Raw genomic sequence first — 10,683 nt, forward strand, 5'->3', positions numbered from 1 at the left:
AAAAACGATGGACATATGCAACTTGGACAGCTTGGGGGTGAGTAAATAATGGGTTTAATATCGATTTTGGCCGAACTATCCCTTTGATGGTTCTTTGTGGAACTAAAAGAAAGTTTCTTCTATGGCATTGCTGAAGAACCCTTTAAGCACCTTTATGGCGCTTTTCCATTGCATGGTACCCCACGGTTTGGTTTGGTTTGGTTCGGGTCAGCTTACTTTTGGGAGCTTTTCCATTGGGTGCAGTACCCGATACTTTTTTCGTACCACCTTGGTTGGGGTTCCAAGCGACCCGAGCTGATGCCAAACATGATGCGAAAACAAAGTAGATTACTGATTGGTCTGAGAAAATCGGCACTACAGCGTCATCGCTACAATGTAAAGATTAGCTTTACCTGTGCTAGCTTGCGCTGTCTCGAGCAAACATGTTGTCATCTGTGCTCTGCTATAAGTTCCCAAACTCATTTTTAGTGATGAAAAACATCCACAGGTTGAGAATCAGGAACACCATAACAGTTTTTTCCAAACTTGCAGTTTGTGGCGGAACATTCGCGACGAGCACGTCAGCATTATATGCTTAAATGCAACTTGAATGAGGCTCAGCAGAGCGCCGTCGACTGACGCCGAGGTGTTTGAACAGAAACTAACATGTGAGACAGAGGTACACTCTTAAGAAAAATGGTTCTTCAAAGGTTCTGAAACGATGGTAAAGGTTCTATATAGAACCATAGCTTACTGAAGAACCCTTTTTTCCTGAAATGGTTCTTTGTCTTGCAAAAGGTTCTTTATTTCCCTCCTTTTTTATTTTAAATTGAGTCAGTTATTTTCAAGCTGCCTCCTGATTATTTTCACCTGTAAAAGCCCTGAATCATCAGTCCTGCTGAACCGCCTGCAGATTAACATCACAAGCAGGTAAGAGAGTAAAATAATCATCATTTACTGTTAAAAACATTTAGAAAATTGAATTTTTGTATGTTCTTATTGTAATTTATTTATTTTATAGCAGGTAAACTTTATACTGTAAGCTTCATTCCCTTTATAACAGGTAAGCTTCGTATTGTTTTAAATGATATATTTAGAGGACTCTGCTTTAAGACTTAGGATAATGATTTGTTAAAGTGTTAAAAAGCTAATACATGTATTGTACATTAAGTTTATTAAACTAATTATCAGAAGAATGTGGTACAACATGTGTTTAGTTTTTTTTATTTATATTTCAGAGTTTTCGTATGTGAGGTAATCTTGCTGGGAGTGAAGGCAGTGCGATATGAGAGACACTTCCTGTTTTTAAAGGTGATGTATGCGTGTTTCTTTCAATGCTGACATTAAAATAATAGTTAGTTACTGTTTAAACATTATGTAAATTGAAGTTTTGTGTGTTTTTATTGTACTTTATATCGTTTATAACAGGTAAACTTTAAGCTTCATTCCCTTTAAAGCAGGTAAGCTTCATACTGTTTTAAATGATATATTTAGGGGACTCTGCTTTAACAATGATTTAGGATAATAATTTGTTAAAGTGTTAAAAAGCATATACCTGTATATTGTACATTAAGTTTATTAAACTTAATTATGAAAATAATGTGGTACAACATGTGTTTAGTTTTTTATTGATATTTCAGAGTTTTCGTTTGGTAATCTTTCTTATGCTGGGAATGAAGGAAGTGCGTATGATCACTTAATATGAGAGACACGTTTTTAAAGGTGATGTATGCATGTTTCTTTCAATTCTGGCATTAAAAAAATAGTTATTTACCATTTAAACATTTTGGAGATTGTGTGTGTGATCTTGTGGCACATTTACATGTAATAGCAGAATTACTTATTATTTTTGTCTATCTGTTGTAGGTGGATCATGAGTGAAGCTCTGCAGGTCGGCCATTGACTTGATAACAGTGGTTTATGTTTATTCAATTTATGAATAAATCTCTCGCCAACCATTCACCTATTTACTGACAAAACAGGTAGCTTGAGCAGAATCATATTAAAACTTCTGTCAAATCATGTTTTACATACAGTATGTAAGAAACTCCATGCTAATATTAAGTTGTTTTATCTTTATGTCTTATCCTTTCTCCCATCTCCAACAGATCCAAATCTTGTATGATGATGACTACTGCAAGGTGATGGGAATCTGTGGTAATCATAACCTGTGTCTCAAGATCAACATGACAATAGCAGACCATCTCTTATCTTACTCTTATCTGACTAAATGTTCAACTTCATTGCCACAAAACAGAGAACATTGGATGGAGTATGTACTGTACAATGATCCAGCAAACAAAATAATATGGACTTTTTTTTGGCAAGATTCTCCAAACATTGACACAATCCTATTGACGTTTATATTTACATTAATCTGTATTATGCCATTTATCTGTTTGTGCTAAAGTGCTAACATCTGAATGTAATGTCATAATATGTTAATATTCAGTATTTATTATCATTTGCATGTTTTGATGTCGCATATGTCATGATTTTATTGATTTCATGTTATTGTTGTCTATTTAGAATGATTGTCTATGCCAAATTGTATTGTTCATTTATTTAATTTTGAAGCTATCATTTAACATCCATATCTTATTTGAGTAATGATTTGTTATATTTGCATAAAAATTCATATATTTATTTTGATTCTGATTGATTTTAATGCACATATTTATTATTGTATGATATCTCATGTAATGAAAAAGTGAAAATAAAAGTATTTTTCTGATGTCTTGCAGTTCTGTTTACTGTTAAACTGTGTAAAGTGCTATAAATAAAAAAACTAAACAAAAATATAAACAAAAATAATCCTCCTGACTGCTGATAAATAAAAGGGTTCTTTATAGCACCACTGAGGTTCTATGTAGCACTTTTCAAGGCAAGGTTCTATATAGAACCATCTAAAAAAGGGTTCTAAATAGTACCAAAAAGGGTGCTGCTATTGTTACGAGCTGAAGAACCCTTATTTGGTACTATATAGAACCATTTTTCTTAAGAGTGTAGTGATAAACGCGATGTGCAAACATCTATTTGTGGTGGCCGATTTTAATTTTGTGATGGACTGAGAAATAAATAAACGTATGGGAATGTACAAGGACGCTCTCACTTGTATGATGTCACAGCAGTATGCAGCGCAAATATAACAACACGCCTATAATCCCTCCCACTGCGAAGTGATACCAAACTCGATGGAAAAGCTTACCACGCCAAAGTGAGGTGAGCTGACCCGACCCAAACTAAACTAAACCGTGGGGTACTATGCAATGGAAAAGCGCCATTAGTGTGCCTTGCGGTCCCCGATGGCACACCACTGTATTTAAAGGTGCAGTGTGTACATTTTAGTGGCATCTAGTGGTGAGGTTGTGAATTGCAACCAAAGGCTCAGTCCACTGCTCACCTCTTGCTTTTGAAACACATAGAGAAGCTACGGTAGCCGCCACCGGACAAACATGTCATCGCCAGAGACAACTTAGTAAGAAAGTTTGTCCTTTAAGAGCTTCTGTAAAAACATGGCAGCACAAAATGGCGACTTCCATGTAAGGGGACCCTCGGTGTATGTAGATAAAAACGTCTTATTCTAAGGTAATAAACATTATGAAAGGTCTTTATACACCACTGATAATATAGTTTTGTATATAATTTTGCATTTCTATCAAGAAATCCTTCTAAAAATTACACACTGCACCTTTAAGATATGTCAGTGCAAGTTGTTTCAGTAAAGACAGCACAAACATCCACTTTAGTCTGAGACTACCTTTAAGACCTGTCTGGGAATTAACTACACACAATTTTCTTAACTGAATTAGGTCGAATCAACTATTTATTCTGAGTAAATTTTCTGTTCATAGCAGTAATTTACTGGTAATGATACAACTTCGCATATAATGGAAAATTGCCAGGACAGATTTACCTGAAAAGGGCCTGTTTACGTAATCTGTTATGACCTGTTAAGGTGATTTACTGGTCAATTTCCTATTAAAGACTGTAGGCTATGTGTGATAACAGCTATTATTTGTTCTGTTTTTCTTTGTAACACATTGGTTAACATCAGCGTTTGCATGGCAAATGATTTTCCATTTCCTTGTAGGTCTCAAAAAGCATGATCAGGCCTGCGGTCATTCAAAAACTTGAAGGAAGCTGCTTGTCGAGTGATCATGAATAATACATTTATTTAACATCTTTTTTTTTTTATTAAGTAATGTGAGATATTTGTATATTCATTGTCAATGATTTTCTTTATTGTCTACTTGTCATTATTGTATATTTTCCTTTGGTTATGATCTGACAGATACTGCTGTATCACTTTTTTTTTGCATATGATTCATACATGTGAGTCATTTATACACAGTGGTGTAGTGGTGCCTGAGAAGTGGGTATAATCTAAATTTTCCCCCCAATTTTTTTAAAGCGTCCCAGCAATAGATAACCCCCTTTGTTATAAACAGCATGTAAATAGTCTTGCTAGTAGATCACCACAAAATGGGTTAGTAGTATTTTCACATTGTCACTTAATTTCTGATGCTTGACTTCTTAAGGATCATTATGAAATAAAAGCCACAAAGAGGTGCAGATTTTTCACAAAATAGGCCTACTGGCTCACAGACAATAGAAATAGACAACAATTGTGAGCACATTTTTATAGTCTGTTCACACATTAAAATTAGACAATTCTTTCACCTTGCACATAGTCTGGTCTAGTAGTTTCTCTTGTAAACTATCTTTGGGAACAGCTGATTTGCAAGAGATAGTGTAGGCCAGAGTACAGTATGCCAACATTATTTAGGGGGACATTTTGCAAATATTACAGGTAGGCCTAATACATTAATAAAATATATATTAATACTATATTCTAAAACATAAAAGATGAGGGAAGCATGGTGTTCATAGTTATTAGTTATAGTTTATTAGTTTTTTTTAACAAACTTTAATATACTGTATACTTTGTAATGCACCGTAAGTCACTTTGGATAAAACCCTCAATATTTTCATAAAAATATAAAAATAACAGTATTGAAGTTAAAACAACTTGGTTTTGCAAGTCAATTCAACCTACTAATAAAACTAACTTATAAAATCAAGTTGAAGTTGTTTAATTTATTTTTTTAAGTTAATACATAACTAAGTTACATACATAATGGCACTAAAAATTATGAGCCAGTGAACCACTTTTAGTGCTTTATAAGGCAATTGATATGCTGCTTTAATTTTGTAATATTTTAACAAATACTCCAGCTACAGTATTTGCTCGTCCCATCTCTGAAAAACTGAAAGTGGGTGTCTTCTATGCAAATTTACCACATATATGTTATTAGAGAGCAGGCTGCTGAATCAGGAAGATCAGAGGACAAGCAAACATTACAGGTATGGTAACAGTTTCATTCATACATTTAATGATTTAAGGTTACATGAATTAAATTAATTTGACCTTTTTGTACTTAAAACTGTTTGTTTTATAATTTCAAAGCAAGTTACATTTCCTGTCCTTATCTGAAGTTGATGAAATCAAGTAAATCAAGAGGGAGATAAAAGATGCGTATACTGTGGCTGACGCTTCTTCTGGGTAAGCTTGTAAACTGTCAAAAGTCTTTAACTTTTTAACTCTTAAATATTAAAAAGTTCAACTTTATACACTGAATAAACCAGCATTGGGTTAAAAAGAGACGAACCCAGCCCGTTGGGTTGTGATTTATCATATGCTGGATTGTTTTAGCCCATTGTTGGGTCAAATACAGTGGCCCTCTTCTGAGGGCCGTGAACTCAAAATGTGTGTTCAGAGTGTCATGTGTGTTGTTTGTCATTCCAAAATATGTGTTTGTTGCATCATGTAAACTACGTGAATCATGCTTCTTGTCAAAATACATGCCTGCTGCACACACGTCGACAGGGTTTATGATAAAAGAGACGTTCACAAAATACTCCCAAGACACTAACTTAACATTAAACTCTGATTACACATGAGATTAAGTGAGTATCTGGCAAACGCAAGGGCCACTTTTATCATAAACCCTTTAGGGGCTTTTTACACCTGGTCACTTCATGCGTTTTTTCCAATCGTAAAAATACCAGGTGTAAATGCCCCCCGAAACGAAGTTAGACGGCAAAGAGTCAAACAAAGAAAGGGTAAAAAAGCTTCCCAGAACCAATAAAAGAGTTTAATGACAAACTCGAAAGATAATAAACAAAGAAATAAATCTTTGAAAGACATTTACAAGTCATTTCAACTTATTTATCTTGACTAGAGACAAGTTGTTATATCTTATAAAGTAAAAAGTTTAACTTTTAGGGCTCTATCTTACACCCGGCGCAATGCAGCGCAATGCGCGACGCAAGTGTCTTTCGCTAGTTTCCACCCTTATTTTCACGTTTAGCGCCGCGTTGTTTAAATAGCAAGTGCATTTGCGCCCCCTTTGCGCCCATGGGCGTTCTGGTCTGAAAAACGAGGTGTGTTCAGGCGCATTGTTGGCGCGTTGCTATTTTGAGGCAACTAAAATAGACTACGCCATTGACCAACAAAAACCTGGTCTAAAGTCTAAAGTCAATGGCGCAATATGTTTTATGTTATTAAAGAGCGCATTAGTAATATGCGCCTATAAACGGGAGGACAACGCGGGTTTGCTTATCACAAAGTACATAAATGCGCAGCAGCACAAAAATGCTTTTAAATATGAAAGATTAAAGGATTGAATTTAAGAGATTATTATTGAGTCTCTTGGACATATTTATAAATGAGGACTGATTATGAGACGTTAGAAGGCGCAAAGAGCTGCTTTACCTGTAGCCTGTTAAATAAATAAATGCTTTGCTTTAAACAAATGCATGTGTTTTTAAATGTTTTTTTTTTTTAATGCTACCTCACGGATTTATTGTATATGATGTACCTGTGGATATGGCGAGATGAGAAACATTTGTAAGTAATGTTAAAAAAAACTCTTTGCTAAAAAAACCGCTGTCCAAAGTGCTGAAACGTGAGGAGAGCCGTTTGTAATTTCTTTATCTCCTGTTTGTTACAAATAAAGTATTTTTAGAGTACAAACCTTATCTTACATACTTGTAAATTATTTTTTGATGATGGATAGCCATACATTTAAAGCAATTACAAGCCTGCTTTTTACTTCCATGACTAAAAGAAAACGAGTTTTAAAGGTTTTAATAAAAAAATAACAATTTCAATATAAGGGAAAAACAACACAATTATTTAACATTTATCTTAAACTGGGGATCTTCTACCTCCGTTTAGCTTTTCAGTTTACAAAGTCCGTCATCTAAATAGGGATTAGACATAGCGCCAGCGCAACTTGCTTTTAAAGGGGATGAGAGCTGTGACTCTCATTGGTTTACTGCACGTTACGCCCAAAATACTCCCATTACAATAGGACCTACCCTTTTCGACCATGCGCTCGGCGCAAAAACGATTTTTCCCGTCGTTAAATTAGCAAAAGTGGATTCGGACACGCCCATTTAGACGTTGCGCTGTGCGCTTTAGACAATGCGCTTAGATCGTTAAAATAGGGCCCATAAAGTTAAAATAAGTCAACTTCATTTTATAAGTTTTAGCAACTCATCTCTAGTCAAGATAAATAATAGCAAGTTGAAATGATTTGTAAATCTGAGTTTATTAAACAAAAAATTTAAGGCAGCAAAGTTTTTTTTTAAAGTAAAGTAGTAAAATACATCCTTTTCTTTCTTTCTGTTTTCATGCTTTTATGAAAAATCCCATTCCTAATTTTCCAAAACTTCTTTTTAATGCTAAGCATATGCAACCAATGCTATTCGGTAAAGACATTATAGCATGTACACTGTAAAATAAAATAAAAAATGCAGCATGAAGTTAAAACAACTTGGTTTTGCAAGTCAATTCAACCTACTATTTTAAGTTTTGTGATAAGTTGACATAAACAAGTTGACATTGTTTAACTTAATTTGTTAAGTTAAAGTAACATAAAAAGATATGTTGATATGATATCATTTTATACAATGCAGTTCAGTTGATGTTGTAATATTTTATTACAAACGGAAACTTTAATGAACAAAAATGAACAAAACCTTCATAGTTGATTGACAATACATTTTGAAATGTCCGTGCATGTGCTTGCATGTCTGCAGAGGATGTAAATTATGTTATGTACCTGTATACAAGGTATGTAAATCAGGCCAAATGTATATGTAAATAAAATCATCAAAACCGTTCCCTATGCACAACATATTTTATACCACTCTTTAAAGAGTAAGTCAACTTGATGGAGTTGCCCTCTGAAAGAGACTAAATTAAATGTTTCTCCATTTAATCCATATGTTGTAAAGTGGTGCTGTTTTGGTATAGAGCTGAAAAAGCCGTACATTGCTTTTTGTTTGATTCATAGATTTAGTTTTTTGCTGACTTGATAAACACTTATTCAAGATTGTTGTGCATTCACAATGACATCCACCTTTAGAGCATGTAGATGTGTTCAGGTCAGGACTTTACTCAAATGTGAAGTTTGGGGCAGATTATTGTAGGCCTCTAACAACTTCCTGGTTCTTTGCCAGGCCACCATAGACACGCTATTCAATGAAAACCCCAGGGGCCTCATTTATCAACAGTGCGTAGAAAATGTTCTATATTTTTACCTACGAATGAAATTTAGTATGTGCGCAAGTACAAAAAAAATGAGATTTATCAAACGTGCGCACGGGGTTCGTACTCACATCAGTAAGTAATCCTTGATGATAAATCGCACTTGTTTTTAAGCACCATGCTCGTGCACGTTCATGGGCATGTGCATTCCGAAACGCCTCCAATGAACCATATATGGTGACAACACCTCCCGTTATAAGTCACGTGGTTGTGCTTTTTCCCTCATCGCTCCACCACATAAACACAACTATGCAGAATCTGGGCCCTATTTTACAGATCAAAGCGCATGGTCTACAGCGCACGGCACAAGTGCACTTAGGATGTGTCCAAATCCACTTTTGCTAGTTCAATGATGGGACAAATTGTCAATTTGCCTGGAGCATGGTCTAAAAGTGTCATTCCTATTCTCCTAATAAGTATTGGGTGTGTTTTGGGTTTAATGTGCAATAAACCAATGACAGTCTCATCTACCATCCCCGTTAAAAGCCAGTTGGCGAATTCCCATTTTTACGTGAGGAAAACTGTAAGCAGAGGAACAAAACCACCAGTTTAAGATTGATGTAAAAAATTATTTATTGAAATTATTTTTGTAATGGTTATTTTTGAAAGCTTTGGTTCTCTTTAAAAGTCGTTTTTAGCCATGGAGTAATACAATCATCAGGGATTTAATTGCCAATAAAGTATAGATACATGATTACTGTAATCTCAAAAAGTATTTTTTAAAGAATAATTTGCAAATATGCAAATAAAAGGTTAGCACTCTAAAAATACTTTATTTGTAACAAACCGGTGATAAAGAATTTACAAACGTTTTGAGAGCCGGGGCATTTCAGCACAGGGAGAGAGCTGTGAGTGTTAAAGAAGACTTTTTTTCATGAAAATCTGACTTTTTCCATGTTTAAGTGCTATAATTGGGTTCCCACTGCTTTTGTGAACCTACACTGTAAAAAATACTTTGCTGCTAATTTTTTGTTGAATCAACTCGGATTTAAAAGTCATTTCAACTTACTATTATTTATCTTGACTAGAGATGAGTTGTTATAACTACAGGCGAGTTAAAAAATTAAGTTGACTTTTTTCAACTATATTTTATAAGTTGTGACAACTCATCTGTGTTGACATGACTTGTAAATCTGAGTTGATTCAACAAAAAATTTTAAGGCGGCAAAGTATTTTTTACAGTGTAGAAAAATTTGAAAAAGAAACCCAGTAACTTAGTTTTGGTAAACCATTCTCTGCAAGCATGTGAAAAAATAGGTAATAAACTTTTTGGCTCCCCTTGTGATGTCAGAACAGGATATAACTGCCCCTTAATCTGAACTATCCAACGACGTCACGAAAAATTTTCAACTTTGGGTGAAATACTCAGCTCGTCAATGTCATTTTCATTCACTTAATTAAGTGTCTTTTGATGGTGAAAATTGTTCCACTCTCCTTCATAACATCATTAAGCTTTGCTTTGTTATTGTATTGTGTACTGTAATAGCGAGACCTCTTTTCATGAAAATCTTAGATATTGTGCCTTTAACCATACTGAGTCATTATGTAAATATGTAAACAATACACAAAACAAATAATCTGAATATCAAATATAGTTGTCTATACCAATGCCAGCCGTGTGGCTGAAAATATTTTATTTGCATAAGAGAAACAAAAAGTGTCTGTAAGACTGTCAGTGTGCTCATTGATAATAAACTCTTTCTATTGCCTGCGACATAGACACATGCCTAGCTACATACACTGAACAAAATTTTAAACACAACACATTTGATGTACAGACAAATTATCTGAAACGCCTTTGGAGATGGCTTATGGTAGAAAAATTTACATTCAATTCACAGGCATCAGCTCTGGTGGACATTCCTGGAGTCAGCATGCCAATTGCATGCTCCCTCAGAACTTGTGACATCTGTGGCATTGTGCTGTGTAATAAAACTGCAAAATTTTAGGCCTAGTCCACATGGACACGGGTATTTTTATAACCAGAGTTTTTCCCCCAAAAAATCCCATCCACACATGCAAAAACACCAAAAGACCTGAGAGTGAAGGGCATTAAATCTGCAGAGAACTAGTCCTCCAGGCAC

General features: G+C 34.7%; 1 long non-coding RNA gene across 1 annotated transcript; it reads left to right on the forward strand.

The window, feature by feature from the left end:
- Window positions 1-662: 662 nt before the first annotated feature.
- On the forward strand, window positions 663-2,713 carry LOC129455139 (uncharacterized). Its single transcript, XR_012358093.1, has 7 exons — window positions 663-909; window positions 1,001-1,042; window positions 1,218-1,290; window positions 1,408-1,439; window positions 1,620-1,701; window positions 1,846-1,961; window positions 2,088-2,713. It is a non-coding gene; the product is annotated as an uncharacterized lncRNA (long non-coding RNA).
- Window positions 2,714-10,683: the final 7,970 nt, after the last annotated feature.

This window comes from Misgurnus anguillicaudatus, chromosome 16 (assembly GCF_027580225.2).
Source record: "Misgurnus anguillicaudatus chromosome 16, ASM2758022v2, whole genome shotgun sequence".
In the NCBI taxonomy this organism is placed as follows: domain Eukaryota; kingdom Metazoa; phylum Chordata; class Actinopteri; order Cypriniformes; family Cobitidae; genus Misgurnus; species Misgurnus anguillicaudatus.